Below are 14,290 nucleotides of genomic sequence, written 5' to 3' on the forward strand. Positions count from 1 at the left end.
ATCCCAACTTTTGCAACTCGCAACTGAAAACCCACTGAAGCTAAGCAGGTGTGAGCCAGGTCAGTACCAGGATGAGGGTGAGCTACAGGGAAAAACAAAGCTTCCAGCTGGAAGTGGTGTTAATGGGCACTCACTCTGAGGTCTGTACGGGTCCCAATGTCCCAATATAGTGACGGAGAAGCTGTGTTGGAAAAAGGGCGCTGTCTTTTGGATGAGATGTAAAACCGAGGTCATAGTGCTCTGTGGTCATTAAAAATGACCACCAAAACCTTTGACAAAAGCTCTTGGTAATTGATGGTCTTCAATAATGCTTCTCCTTTAGGTACATTTTAAATCAGCTGAAAAATGCTGTGAAATGGGGGGGCACTTCAGGCCAGTGTAGGATTTGGGTTACAAGAACTATGAAACTGCACGAGAAAGCCCGTACACTGAATTACACGGCTTTCTATTCAAAGGACAAAAGAAATTCCCTGAGCTTGATTTTTTGCAGCACAGAGAGGACCACTGTTGTGAGGTCGGTTAGCTCAGTTGGTTAGATGGTGGTGCTAGTAACGCCAAGGTTGCGGGTTTGAGCCGCGTACGGGCCAGGTCCTTTTCTCCTCTCTTACCAAAGCTGTTAGGTTCCTTTCCGTGGTGAGATGGGTTGTCATGCAACGCTGCCACATAGCGCCGACAGACAAGAGTGTTGCGGGAGAAGAGAAATGTGTTTGAAGATTTAAGAGTGTCTTAGGTGCAGCCAAAATCAAGTGTCACAAATGCAAGTGGTTGGATTTCCATTGTTTAATGTGGTAAAAATAAGCGGAAGTAATCTGCCGGTCCGGCACAGTCTGCCATGCTTTTGTCATTTACTGTAAAGTGGTATTGAACTGGGTGTCGAACTGGAGCCTCACCATTTGCATATGTGAGGCTCCAGTTATACATCGAGTGTCACATTAAATGACAAAAATGAAGAGAGTTAAAGCAGCTGGAGAGGTTTTCTTACAACTTTTGAGCTGACAGTTTTGGAAAATGTTTCCTTCACGCTGCACTGTACAACATAGGCAGCCAAGAGTCTCCAAAACAAAACAGAATTGACAGATAGGAGAAAATTCCCACTCGTCCTGAAGTTCCCAAAATCAAGCACTGAGCGTAAACAAAGTGTCTAAGTAGCGTGGGAATGCTAACCCTAACCCTAGCGTAAAAAGATGAGTCAAAGTAACGTCTAATCGGATTAGTTTCCTTAGAGCTGGTTCAGAGTTTGCTGAAGAGTTTACCCAGTGGGCACTGATTCGTCGAATATACGTATATTCACGGCGAAAATACGGCTATACGTATATATACGTCGCCTCGACGTATAATCAAAGTCGAATTGCAACCGTAAAATCGACGACATTAATAAACGCATATATAACGTCGAAAACACATCTAACACAGTGCCTGAGGCTTTTTACTGTATGTATCGTGTGTGCCGCAACTAGGAGTATACGGCACTCTGCACAGTGTACGAAGTAAATTATTTTCGCAGTAATTAATTTACACGTGTATAATAAATATAGTAAATATAATAAATTAATTACTGCGAAAATTACTTCGTACACTGTGCAGAGTGCCGTATACTCCTAGGTAAGTTAGGTACATCTTTTTGCCCAAAACTGAAGGGGCGACATTCCTCCCTCCCCCCGTGATGCCAGGCCTGTCCCCATCCTATTCCATAATGTCATTATACTGTATATAATACCATACAACAGTGACCGATCCTTACTAACTGCATGCGTTAAAATTGCACATCAGCTCATAGCAGGGGGCACATAGCCGCGATGTATTATCAATGTTAAATTTCAACCATAATATCGACAACATTAATAAACGCATACGTTGAGAAAATATCGAACCCAGCATATTTTCCGGTTATATACCACAATGCATTGCTAGTATTCGTTGGTCACCATTTTGGACACGTTTTTCAAACGTAGAAGTATATCCGCAAATATCTCAGCAATCCTCTTTTGACGAGTAAGTATGAACAATAATAATACTATCTGAATACATACAGATCTTTCTTAATATTATTTTGATTAAAATAGTAAGTGAATAAGCAAAAAATGGCACATAAAAATAGTGGAGCTTTTTAAACGTCTGTACTTACTGCGCCCCATAAGAAATCGTTTGTCCCCGTTCAAAAGAGGTTGTGCGATGTCCTGCAGCGTTCGCAAAGCAAACCTTTGACAGTTTGAAAAGAGGAATTTATTCTGCTTCCTGTGCGTGCAGTAGTTACAAAGTTGAACGTCTTTACACGATCTGCTGCAGTTTTCAGTGGGCGGGCGTTGTCAAATGGCTTGGAAAAACGCACTGTGTTTCGGCTCGGCAAACATCGTGAGCAGTGTCCTGCATGTTTTCTGTGTATAGCTGTCTTTTAACGCATACAGAATTCATTCGAAATGGGGAATGGTGTGAATGGGGAAGATGACACTAAATCGTTTTGCCGTTTCTCTATTCTTATTCTATGTTGTACTTTCAAACTTTGGGTACTCTTTAATTAGGACAGACTTTATTGCTCAACTTCTATGATGCAAGCCAAATTTTATACATTTATTTCAGCTTTGAGCTTAGTAAACCGTTCATTTTTTAGATTATACTAAAGAAGATATTAATCATCATTAATTTGGGAAGTAATATTATATAATTTTCTCCTAGCTGCGGTGCTGAAGTCCCGCCCTAAATCAGCAGAAAAAGAAATAAAGGAGCACGCAATGTGTTACTTGAAGAATGCATATGCAAGGCAGGGGGCCAGGAGATCTGGACACTGAAAATACTAGGTTTTTGGTTCTAACTGTTAGGACAATTACACAGGGTTTGCAAATAGTGGACAAAAATCGTCTTAACTTCCATTGTAATATTTTTTTTCTTGGAAATATAGAAGTTGTACATTTTAAAATGTATATTTGAATCAAAATGTGGTTTTGAGTTAGTGTGTTAATGTAATTAGTTTGTGTTTGCCGTTACTATACTGTATATTGCCATATTACCAGAATTTGTAGCTGAAGTTTAAGACTAGTTGTGTTTTTTATGATTATTGCCCATATGTTGATTGTTGATTGATTGTATACAATGTATAATTTGAAATACATATTTTTCAGGTGTGAATGTGTATTTTCAGAATAAATTTCTAAACCAAATCATTGGGTTGATTTACTAGTTTCTACACCTGTAAAACCTAACTTTGATGTATAATAGACCTCTACCCATATACGTATAATAGACCTCTAAAGTTATCCGTATAATAGACCTCTAACCATATACATATAATAGACCTCTAAAGTTATCCGTATAATAGACCTCTACCCATATACGTATAATAGACCTCTAAAGTTATCCGTATAATAGACCTCCAACCATATACGTAGAATAGTCCTCTAAAGTTATCCGGAACTCCTACCATATATGTATAATAGTCCTCTAAATTTATCCGTATAATAGAACTCCAACCATTTACGTATAATGAACATCTAATCATAGACGTATAATTGACGTATAACAATAGACGTATATTAGAATTTCATTCTAGACGAATTGCAGACCACATTTAGACGTCTAAGGTATGCGTTTAATAGACGTATATTATACGTCTTTTGCCCACTGGGTTACGTCTCAACAGAAACGCTCTTTAGCTCTTTCAGTGTTATGCAGAGAACAGCGTCTGTCGAGATCACTTTTGAGTCAGCGCGAAACGCCGTGTGCTGTCAGTTTGATTTCATATTGCTCGTAGCGGCGCCCGGCTTTTGTCTGTCAAACGTTAGGTTGCGCTTCTTCATGCTGCATCGTCGGCATGAGTGGAGCTTTTTAAACGTCTGTACTTACTGCGCCCCATAAGAAATCGTTTGTCCCCGTTCAAAAGAGATTTTGCGATGTCCTGCAGCGTTCGCAAAGCAAACCTTTGACAGTTTGAAAAGAGGAATTTATTCTGCTTCCTGTGCGTGCAGTAGTTACAAAGTTGAACGTCTTTACACGATCTGCTGCAGTTTTCAGTGGGCGGGCTTTGTCAGATGGCTTGGAAAAACGCACTGTGTTTCGGCTCGGGAAACATCATGAGCAGTGTCCTGCATGTTTTCTGTGTATAGCTGTCTTTTGACGCATACAGAATTCATTCGAAATCATTGATTTCTCCAATTATCAAGGGTCCCTTAAAGGATGAGTCAAAGTAACGTCTAATCGGATTAGTTTCCTTAGAGCTGGTTCAGAGTTTGCTCAAGAGTTTACCTTTCACAGATGTGCAAAGAAGAATGTTGGGGGTGCACGCTTCAAGGTGCCTTACAGTGCGTTGTTTCCGACACAGTGTGGCTGGGTGTTTTCCGAGTTATCGCACGGATTGGGCACGCCCACAAGCCGAGAGCCGCAGGCGATGAGCCCGGGGCTGAACGGGCCCCACTGGCTAGTTTGTAAGGCCAGGTGCATTGCCAACCACGACCGGCAGCGCAGAGGCTTTGAAGGCGGTCTGGGCTCCTGCAGCTGTGCAGCCACGCACTCTGGTTTCTCTTCATCTCGTACAAATCTTTCGCCTTTTATTAAAGATTTCCGTGGAGAGGAGCATGAATAAGTTCCATGCAATTTTTGTGCTTCCCTGCCTTCGGGTGGGGCGCAGCCTGGCTGGTCAAAGAGAGAAAACAAAAACGTTCGCAATCACTCTTGTTATGGCAATTGTGGCCGTCTGCTCCGCGAGTCCTCGGTCTCCGGCTGTCTGATTGGCGCTCTTTTCTTTGGGGGGCGGGAAGTGTCCGGCCGCAGGGGATCTTGGGACCTCGCTTTGCATAGCGGCTTCCCAGAGTGCGTCGTTTCCGGCACAGTGTGGCTGGGTGTTTTCCGACTTATCGCACAGATTGGGCACGGCCGCAAGCTGAGAGCCGCAGGCGATGAGCCCGGAGCTGAACGGGCCCCACTGGCTCGTTTGTAAGGCCAGGTGTATTGCCAACCATGACCGGCAGCGCAGAGGCTTTGAAGGCGGCCTGGGCTCCTGCAGCTGTGCAGCCACGCACTCTGGTTTCTCTTCATCTCGTACAAATCTTTCGCCTTTTGCTAAAGATTTCCGTGGAGAGGAGCATGAATGAGTTCCATGCAATTTTTGTGCTTCCCTGCCTTCGGGTGGGGCGCAGCCTGGCTGGTCAAAGAGAGAAAACAAAAACGCTCGCAATCGGTCTTGTTATGGCGATTGTGGCAGTCTGCTCCGCGAGTCCTCGGTCTCCGGCCGTCTGATTGGCGCTCTTTTCTTTGGGGGGTGGGAAGTGTCCGGCCGCAGGGGATCTTGGGACCTCGCTTTGCATAGCGGCTTCCCAGAGTGCGTCGTTTCCGGCACAGTGTGGCCGGGTGTTTTCCGAGTTATCGCACGGATTGGGCACGCTCGCAAGCCGTGAGCCGCAGGCGATGAGCCCGGAGCTGAACGGGCCCCACTGGCTCGTTTGTAAGGCCAGGTGCATTGCAAACCACGACCGGCAGCGCAGAGGCTTTGAAGGCGGACTGGGCTCCTGCAGCTGTGCAGCCACGCACTCTGGTTTCTCTTCATTTCGTACAAATCTTTCGCCTTTTACTAAAGATTCCCGCGGAGAGAAGCATGAATGAGTTCCATGCAATATTTGTGCTTCTTTGCTTTCGGGTGGGGCGCAGCTGGGCTGGTCAAAGAGAGAAAACAAAAACGCTCGCAATCGGTCTTGTTATGGCGATTGTGGCCGTCTGCTCCGCGAGTCCTCGGTCTCCGGCCGTCTGATTGGCGCTCTTTTCTTTGGGGGGCGGGAAGTGTCCGGCCGCAGGGGATCTTGGGACCTCGCTTTGCATAGCGGCTTCCCAGAGTGCGTCGTTTCCGGCACAGTGTGGCCGGGTGTTTTCCGAGTTATCGCACGGATTGGGCACGCTCGCAAGCCGTGAGCCGCAGGCGATGAGCCCGGAGCTGAACGGGCCCCACTGGCTCGTTTGTAAGGCCAGGTGTATTGCCAACCACGACCGGCAGGGCAGAGGCCTTGAAGGCGGCCTGGGCTCCTGCAGCTGTGCAGCCACGCACTCTGGTTTCTCTTCATCTAGTACAAATCTTTCGCCTTTTACTAAAAATTTCCATGGAGAGGCGCATGAATGAGTTCCCTGCAGTTTTTGTGCTTCCCTGCTTTCGGGTGGGGCGCAGCTGGGTTGGTCAAAGAGAGAAAACAAGCACGTTCGCAATCGCTCTTGTAATGGTGATTGTGGCCGTCTGCTCCGCGAGTCCTCGATCTCCGGCCGTCTGATTGGCGCTCTTTTCTTTGGGGGGCAGGAAGTGTCCGGCCGCAGGGGATCTTGGGACCTCGCTTTGCATAGCGGCTTCCCAGAGTGCGTCGTTTCCGGCACAGTGTGGCCGGGTGTTTTCCGAGTTATCGCACGGATTGGGCACGCTCGCAAGCCGTGAGCCGCAGGCGATGAGCCCGGAGCTGAACGGGCCCCACTGGCTCGTTTGTAAGATCTGCGGCAGATCGTATAAAGACGTTCAACTTTGTAACTACTGCACGCACAGGAAGCAGAATAAATTCCTCTTTCAAACTGTCAAAGGTTTGCTTTGCGAACGCTGCAGGACATCGCACAATCTGTTTTGAACGGGGACAAACGATTTCTTATGAGGCGCAGTAAATACAGACGTTTAAAAAGCTCCACTCATGCCGACGATGCAGCATGAAGAAGGGCAACCTAACGTTTGACAGACAAAAGCCGGGCGCCGCTACGAGCAATATGAAATCAAACTGACAGCACACGGCGTTTCGCGCTGACTCAAAAGTGATCTCGACAGACGCTGTTCTCTGCATAACGCTGAAAGAGCTAAAGAGTGTTTCTGTTGAGACGTAACAAGCTTGTTTCTTTCTACCATGATGTTACCATGACAAAATCTGTCTTTAAACACCTTGCTCAGTCTCTGACGAGACTGTCAAGAATTGCTTTCGCCGATTGTATTGCAAACCGGCGGAAGCGGGGTATTGGGAAAAGTTTTCAACTAGCAATAATCGCGCATCGGCTAAACCTCACAGGCTACGATACGGAAATCGTTATCAATCGTCTCATGGCATGTCGTTGCTGTAACGCTTCATATTTGCGGCCGGACACTTCCCGCCCCCCAAAGAAAAGAGCACCAATCAGACAGGCGGAGACCGAGGACTCGCAGAGCAGACGGCCACAGTCGCAGTAATAAGAGTGATTGTGAGCGGTTTTGTTTTCTCTCTTTGACCAGCCCAGCTGCGCCCCACCCGAAGGCAGGAAAGCACAAAAATTGTATGGAACTCATTCATGCTCCTCTTCATGGAAATCTTTAGTAAAAGGCAAAAGATTTGTACGAGATGAAGAGAAACCAGAGTGCGTGGCTGGACAGCTGCAGGAGCCCAGGCTGCCTTCAAGGCCTCTGCCCTGCCGGTCGTGGTTGGCAATGCACCTGGCCTTACAAACGAGCCAGTGGGGCCCGTTCAGCTCCGGGCTCATCGCCTGCGGCTCTCGGCTTACCTGGCAGGGGAGATACCTTGATCAGCCTGTAGTTGGAGTAGTTGGATTGTTTTCTTGTTTTGTGGAAGCAGTGTTTGTTTTGCAGTTTGAGATGGCAACCTTTGGATCCCGCAAGAATGCTGTACGTTTTGAGCTTTTGGATGACCTGTTCATGGATCGTATGCAGTTCAGCAGAAAAGTGTTACAGAAGGAACTTGGCTTTGAACCTCGGCACTTGGATTTCATCTTTGCTCTCCCAGGTCAGAAAGCATTTGAGGTTGTATTTGGTACCTATCCTCTGTTTGAACAATGCGTGGATGTGTTTGAGGCAAAAAGAGGGAAAGTTCCTGCACTTGAGAAGATCAACTTGCAGCCTCTGACACAGAGAGAGAGGAAAACGGTGCATGTTGTTATGTTCTCGGAACTGGCAAAGACGGAGGACATTCACACCTGGCTTAAGCAGTACTGCACCGTCCACCATGGAACTGAGGTTAGAGATGTTGACGGTATAAAAACAGGAGCAAGGAAATTCGAGGTTCGCTTACTACCGGACAATGTAAATGGAGGCTTAAGGCACCTGCCCTCTACAATCCGGCTGGGCGCCTGCAATGGCTATGTTTTTTATGTGGGACAACCAAAGGTGTGTCGGCGCTGTGGTGCTGTGGGACACCTGGCATCTTCCTGCACTGTGAAATGCTGCAAGACCTGTGGCAAACAGGGACATTTAGCCTCTGACTGTTCAATGCTGCCAAAGTGCAATTTATGTGGCTCGGAAGGACACGTTTTTAAGAACTGCCCTCACGCCTACGCCAATAAACTCAAAATGAGAAAGGATGAGGCAGTGCTTGTTTCAGCCAAACCGGCCCGAAAAGCCAAAGCAAACAACAAGTCAAACAAAGAACCCTTGTTGGACAAAGAGTCTCAGCCTCCAGCCAGGATCAGTCCTGCTGTGGCTCCGGGGCCGGTGGAAGAGAAATCCACTACGCTCCCACAACCGCAGACTGCACCAGACAAGCACGAGGGTTTGAAAACCCCCGAGAACAGCGAGGACCCCTCCCCCACTCCTGCTCCTCAGAACGAGGGCCAGTGTGGGGCCCCCCGGTGGAGCGGGTCCAGCGACGATACCCAGGATTCAGCGGAGCTGCTTTTCTCAGACTCTGCAAGTGCTACAGATGCCCTCCTCTCCTCCATCCAGTCCATCACGGAGGATCTGCAACAGCTGGTGGGTGAGGGGGAAGAGGAGACTGGTGCATCGGCTGCACCCCTTTCCCCTCAGTGCTCCCAGGAGCTGGACTTGAGGAAAAGGAAAAATGACTCTGTTTTCTCCCCGAGCGAGGAGGAAGGAGAGAATGGCGATGGGGACAGCTGGAACCCCTCCACCCCTCCCTCTACCCCCTTCCTTGAAATGGACTCCGTGAATGCTTTTACTGCTGCCACCCTGATGAAGGCTCATTCAGAGGATGGCTGGCAGGAAATTGGTAAGAAGAAAAAGAAAAAGAAGAAGGTAACAGGTGAGACCGAAGAGAAATGTGTTTTGTAAAGACTGGTTCCACTTTCTTATGTAATATGGCTCTAAACATAATTTCTCTTAACACCAGAGGTATCAATGACGGAGTTAAATGTCAGTGTGTCTTTGATTACCTCCAGCAGAGAGAGGGAGATGTGTTGATGTTGCAGGAGTGTGCTTTAGCCTATCAAGAGAGGTATAAAAGCTTTGAAGATAGGTGGGATAAAGGGCCTTCTGTTTGGTCAGGGGACAATAACAACAGAGCCTCTGGCGTGGCCATTCTTTTCAAAGGATGGGCTTTCAAATTGAAAAGTATTCAGAGGGTCATAGATGGCAGGTTGCTGTGTGTGGATGTGGAATGGGGGACCGTTAACCTGCGGCTAATCAATGTGTATTGTCCTACTGACGTGGGAGGAAGGGTGGAGCTACTCAAGGCACTCTCTCCCCTATTGTTAAGTAGCACAGACGTGATAGTGGGAGGGGATTTTAATTGTATCTTAGAGCACACAGACAGGCAGTCTAGCTCTCCGATAAAATTGGATTCCAGCTCACTGGCCCTGCAAAACTTAGTTCAAGACTTTAAACTCTCAGACACATATAGATGTATATATCCCACAACAGCAGGATATGCATGGTCAGGGAGGAATAGCAGCTCCAGAATTGACTATTGCTTTGTCTCAGAGAGAGTGAAAGCTGTTGGGGTCACTCTTCAGCCTGTCTTCTTCTCAGATCATCAGGCTTTAGGGTGTAGAGTGGAACTCCAGGGCGGGACTGTCTTTGGCCCAGGCCTCTGGAAACTCAACACAAAGCTGCTAGAGAACGAGGGGGTAGTATCCCGCTACAAGGAGAAACTATCACAGTGGCTGTCCTTGCAGTGTCTGTACGGGTCAGTAGGAGAGTGGTGGGAGGAGGTGAAGATGAGGACAAAGACCTTTTTCATGGCTGAGGGAAGGAAGGCTGCTGCCAGACGGAGAGGAGTGCTAGCCAGGAAACAGAGGCAGCTGCAGCGTCTCTACACGATGCTGCACAGTGGCTTCGATGTGCTCGAGGATATCACCCTTTTAAAAAAGGACATCCGGAGCATAGCCGAAGAAAGTAGTCGAGGAGTGCTGTTAAGAGGCAGAGTGCAGTTCTTGGAAGAAAATGAGAAGTGTACTCGCTTCTTTTTCAGGAAAGTGGTAGGCTCCAAGTCTGTCATGGAAAGTGTAGTTGATGAGGAGGGACGAGAGAGAACAGAGCCGAGTGCTATCCTCTCCTGCACCAAGGCCTTCTACTCAAGACTGTACAGCTCTACAGAGGTAAAGGATGAAGAAATTCATTTTTTTACCTCAAAGCTAGAAAACGTTTTGAGTGAAGAAGATAGGGAAGTACTTGAGAGGGATTTGACAGTAGAAGAGCTGAGACAGGCTATGGAGAGCTTACAGAAGGGGAAAACTCCAGGTGCTGACGGGCTCCCTAAATAATTTTATTGCACCTTTTGGGATCTGCTTCAGGATCCGCTACTGGTCCTATTCGAGGAAAGATATAAGACAGAATTGCTGCCTGACTCCTTAAGAGAAGGCACTATCTCTCTCTTGTTTAAGAAAGGAGCAAAAAATGACATAAAGAACTGGAGACCCCTCAGCCTGTTAGGCGTGGACACTAAGATCCTGTCCAAAGCCCTTTTCCTGCACCTACAAAATGTAGTGGCCTCACTGGTAGGGAAAGAACAGACTTGTGGGATAGCAGGACGCCTGATGAGCGACAACCTGGCCTTGTTGAGGGATGTCTGTCTGTACTCTGAGGATCGCTCCCTCCCTCTTTGCATTTTAGGTGTAGACCTAGAAAAGGCCTTTGACCGCCTAAACCGGCAGTACTTAACATCGGGACTTGAGCACATGAAGTTTGGCCCCATCATGAGAAAGTGGATTAACCTGCTGTACACAGGTAGCAACAGCAGAGTCATGGTTAATGGCAATAGATCACGCCCCTTTGAAGTCTGTTCAGGGGTGAGGCAGGGCTGCCCATTATCCCCCTTGTTATGCGTTTTGGCTATGGAGCCCTTAGCCTGTGCCTTGCGCCAGGATCAGGCCATTAATGGGATACCAGTGCCTGGAAGTGGGGGAGGAGAGGTAAAGACATCTCTATACATGGATGACGTCACCCTGCTCCTCTCTGACAATGCCTCAATTAGCAGAGCTCTGCAGTGCTGTGATCGTTTCTCTTTGGCTTCCTCCGCAAAAATTAACACATCTAAGAGTGAGATTTTTTATCAGAACTGGAGGGAGCCAAAAGAAGGACATGATCTCAGGCTGCAAGAGAAGAGAATTAAGGTCCTGGGGGTGTATTTTGGAGAAGAGATGGGAACAGTAAATTGGCAGAACAAATTGCCAATCTTAAACAAAAAACTGATGCAATGGAAGGACCGAGACCTCACCATGACAGGGAAGGTGCTGGTCATCAAAGCCGAGCTCTTGCCTGTCTTGAATTTTCTGGCTTCTACCTTCCCAATCCCACACCGTGTTGCGGCGGTGATGAGGAGATTGATGTTTCAATTTCTATGGGGTGGGAAGCAGGAAAGACTCAGAAGGGAAATAATGTACAGGCCGCTACCCTCAGGGGGGAAGTCTGTCCCAGATATTGCTACGAAGCTGCTGTGCATTTTCCTGGCCTCTGTGCTGAGAGGCTTTGCAACAGCACTTGCAGCGCGTACCTGGACTTATTTTTCCAGGCTCTGGGTAGGTAGGGAGGTGTTCAGAGTGTGGGGTGTCAGACCCAAGCTGGACGTCCCACTCTCTGACACATGCCCTGCAATTTATGGGACAGTTAAAAGTTTTCTAAGATCTCACCCAATTGGCCATATTCCCCTCCGAGATGTCAGCGTCCAAAAACTGGAAGATTTCGTTGCACCCCAGAACAATAGGCAGACCCATGTGGGCATTTTAACATCAGCCCAAACAAGGAAGGTGTGGAAACAGAAGTTTCTGTGCAACATTCACAGAGATTTAGCCTGGAGTGTCGTCCACCAGTGCTTACCGGTACGAACTTTCTTGTACCGTAGGGGCCTCACCCCCAGCCCTCGCTGCGTTAGGGTGGGCTGCGGCGAGGAGGAGACTGTATCCCATCTCCTGTGGTCCTGCTTTTTTGCTAAGGCCTTCTGGGCACAGTTTGAAGATTGGTTGCTGGCTCTCTCGCCCCAATTTACCCTGACCGCTGCTTTCGTCATATACGGCATCTCTCCTGTCAAACTTCCTCCTGACGTGTTTGACAGGATCTGGGCCGTGGTGAACAGTGGGAAAGTTGCCCTGTGGAGAGTGAGGAACATGGGGCTGTTCAAAGGCATCGAGATCCCAGTCAAGGCAGCAGGTAGCCTGGCCCTGTTCATCACCCGAGAGAACTATTACCTCAGAGATCTGTGGAGAGAAGGGAGGGAGGAAGCAGAAAATCTGTGGGAAATAGAGAGCATAGGTCAATATCTCAAGAAACTGTGAAAAACATTATCATGTTTAAATAAAGAATGTGATTTGCACCAGAAAAAAAGAAAATTGTTGCTATGTAACTGTTACCGTGTCAAAATGTAATGAGATGTGATCATATATACTGTTTTAAGTATGTATATTAATGTAAAGCTTTCTGATTTGTGATTTCCTGTAATTTTTTGTGAAAAGAAAATAAAGTTCTTAAAAATCGAAATCGGTTCACCCAGGGCGAGGCTCGGCCATTGCACTCCGGCTGTGCTGACCCCTGCGAATTCCCCAAATGTGGGAATCTCGACTGCATAATTTCTGGTAGTGGGGGACTGTGTTCGCGCTCTCCCCTGATGTGCTTGGTCCAAAATCAGATACGGGAGGGTTAGGACACCACGAGCTGCGTGGCTGCGGAAGGATCCCGGTTCGACAGGAGTGGACGCTGCTGCTGGTTCTCGCTGGCTTTTAGTTAGGGGTCCGGAGAAGCATCTCAGGCTAGTTCCACTACTCCTTCCGGACGTTCATTCCCTTTTCAAAGTCAGTCGTTTTGCTGTAGTCTGCGTTCTTTAGGCTGATTATCGAGGTTAGCCTTTATTTGGTCATGGGGGGCCTCGGTACTGTATGCTGAGTCTAAAGACAGTTTCACCCGTTTTCTGATTGCTCGGTTCTGTACCAGTGCAGACATGTCAAACAGTGAATGGCTGTACCTCTATTGTATCCGTGCTCAATGAATGAAATCGGTAACAAATGAATATATGTCTAGTTATACGAAAAACGAGTGGTTTATCGACTCATCTTCATTTGCAGATTTAGAGGCAGCTTCGATATTCGTTTTACAGACGGGTTTTTTTTTTTGAATATGGGTCACACACATGCCACAGCAACAAAACGTCTCTAGAGATGAGGCTATAGATCACCTTTCCATCCTGCAGGTTTTCCTCCCAAAGCCTACGGCACCAACGGCGACCCCTGCTGGCCGGGAGAGCAAAAGCTTACAGCACCTGGTATTCCCAGGCAGTCTCCCATCCAAGTACTAACCAGGCCCGACGCTGCTTAGCTTCCAAGATCAGATGAGATCGGGCGTGTTCAGGGTGGTGTGGCCGTAAGAGAAAGCCCCGGCGACTGACTCGCTACTTGAAGCTGTGTGTGGCGGGGGTTCCGTGCCCCCCGAGCGGGACTGAAGGATCGTTCTTGTGCAACTCTTTGGAAAGGAGCTGCTTTCCAAATCGCATTGCGTGCCTGGATGTTGGCGAATGCGCTCCCTTGTGTTGGCTCGTCCCGCACTGGAGGAGGACAAACAATCTGCACGGAGGAGCACCAGGCAAGTCTTCACCAGACAAAAACCTCCAGTGCACAGCACTCTGGAAACATTTCGGGGCTTTCGCGTGTTTATTTCAGCACGTAAAGCGCACCGGTCCAACACGTCGGCCGGGCGCGCGGCGCCTCCGCCCTCTTGTGGCCTTGCGGCGTCAGAGCAAGAGGCTCCTTCTCGCTGCCCTTCCGCTGTGTTGCAGGACCCGGAGCGCGCACTTTGTGGGGGGCGGGGGACCGCGTTCGCGCTCTGCCCCCGGTCTCTTGCGCGAGTACTAAATCTCACGGACAGGGGGGCCTCGTCATTGATTGTTACAGGTGAGACGGGGATTAGGAGGAGACCCCGACTGATGGGTAAAGGGGAGCACTAACACCAGAGGGACACCCCCGGCGTCTCTTTTTGAGAGACGCCCTGGGGTTTCCTAATGGCCAAGGAGGGTCGGGACCTCGGTTTGACCTCTGTTTGTGCAGCAGAGTGTCGCCATCAGGAGGCTGGGGCGTAAGAGAGCCACACAGCCCGCAGGGTGAGCGCTCCCTTCTGGTCCCAGTCACACCTCTTGCAGGAGCAGCA

At 48.3% G+C, this 14,290-nt stretch overlaps 7 non-coding genes and 1 pseudogene across 7 annotated transcripts; 5 read left to right on the forward strand and 3 right to left on the reverse strand.

Moving 5' to 3' along the window:
* Nucleotides 1–4,497: 4,497 nt before the first annotated feature.
* On the forward strand, nt 4,498–4,614 carry LOC138235806 (U5 spliceosomal RNA). The gene has a single exon (XR_011188347.1). It is a non-coding gene; the product is annotated as a U5 spliceosomal RNA (small nuclear RNA).
* Nucleotides 4,615–5,005: 391 nt separating this feature from the next.
* On the forward strand, nt 5,006–5,122 carry LOC138235800 (U5 spliceosomal RNA). Its single transcript, XR_011188341.1, has one exon. It is a non-coding gene; the product is annotated as a U5 spliceosomal RNA (small nuclear RNA).
* Nucleotides 5,123–5,513: 391 nt separating this feature from the next.
* Nucleotides 5,514–5,630, forward strand: LOC138235808 (U5 spliceosomal RNA). The gene has a single exon (XR_011188349.1). It is a non-coding gene; the product is annotated as a U5 spliceosomal RNA (small nuclear RNA).
* A 391-nt stretch (nt 5,631–6,021) lies between these two features.
* LOC138235810 (U5 spliceosomal RNA) lies at nt 6,022–6,138 on the forward strand. The gene has a single exon (XR_011188351.1). It is a non-coding gene; the product is annotated as a U5 spliceosomal RNA (small nuclear RNA).
* Nucleotides 6,139–6,895: 757 nt separating this feature from the next.
* On the reverse strand, nt 6,896–7,026 carry LOC138235784 (U4 spliceosomal RNA; annotated as a pseudogene).
* Nucleotides 7,027–7,219: 193 nt separating this feature from the next.
* On the reverse strand, nt 7,220–7,336 carry LOC138235799 (U5 spliceosomal RNA). The gene has a single exon (XR_011188340.1). It is a non-coding gene; the product is annotated as a U5 spliceosomal RNA (small nuclear RNA).
* A 5,256-nt stretch (nt 7,337–12,592) lies between these two features.
* On the forward strand, nt 12,593–12,761 carry LOC138235834 (U1 spliceosomal RNA). Its single transcript, XR_011188372.1, has one exon. It is a non-coding gene; the product is annotated as a U1 spliceosomal RNA (small nuclear RNA).
* A 636-nt stretch (nt 12,762–13,397) lies between these two features.
* On the reverse strand, nt 13,398–13,516 carry LOC138235813 (5S ribosomal RNA). The gene has a single exon (XR_011188354.1). It is a non-coding gene; the product is annotated as a 5S ribosomal RNA (ribosomal RNA).
* Nucleotides 13,517–14,290: the final 774 nt, after the last annotated feature.

This window comes from Lepisosteus oculatus, unplaced genomic scaffold (assembly GCF_040954835.1).
Source record: "Lepisosteus oculatus isolate fLepOcu1 unplaced genomic scaffold, fLepOcu1.hap2 HAP2_SCAFFOLD_83, whole genome shotgun sequence".
In the NCBI taxonomy this organism is placed as follows: domain Eukaryota; kingdom Metazoa; phylum Chordata; class Actinopteri; order Semionotiformes; family Lepisosteidae; genus Lepisosteus; species Lepisosteus oculatus.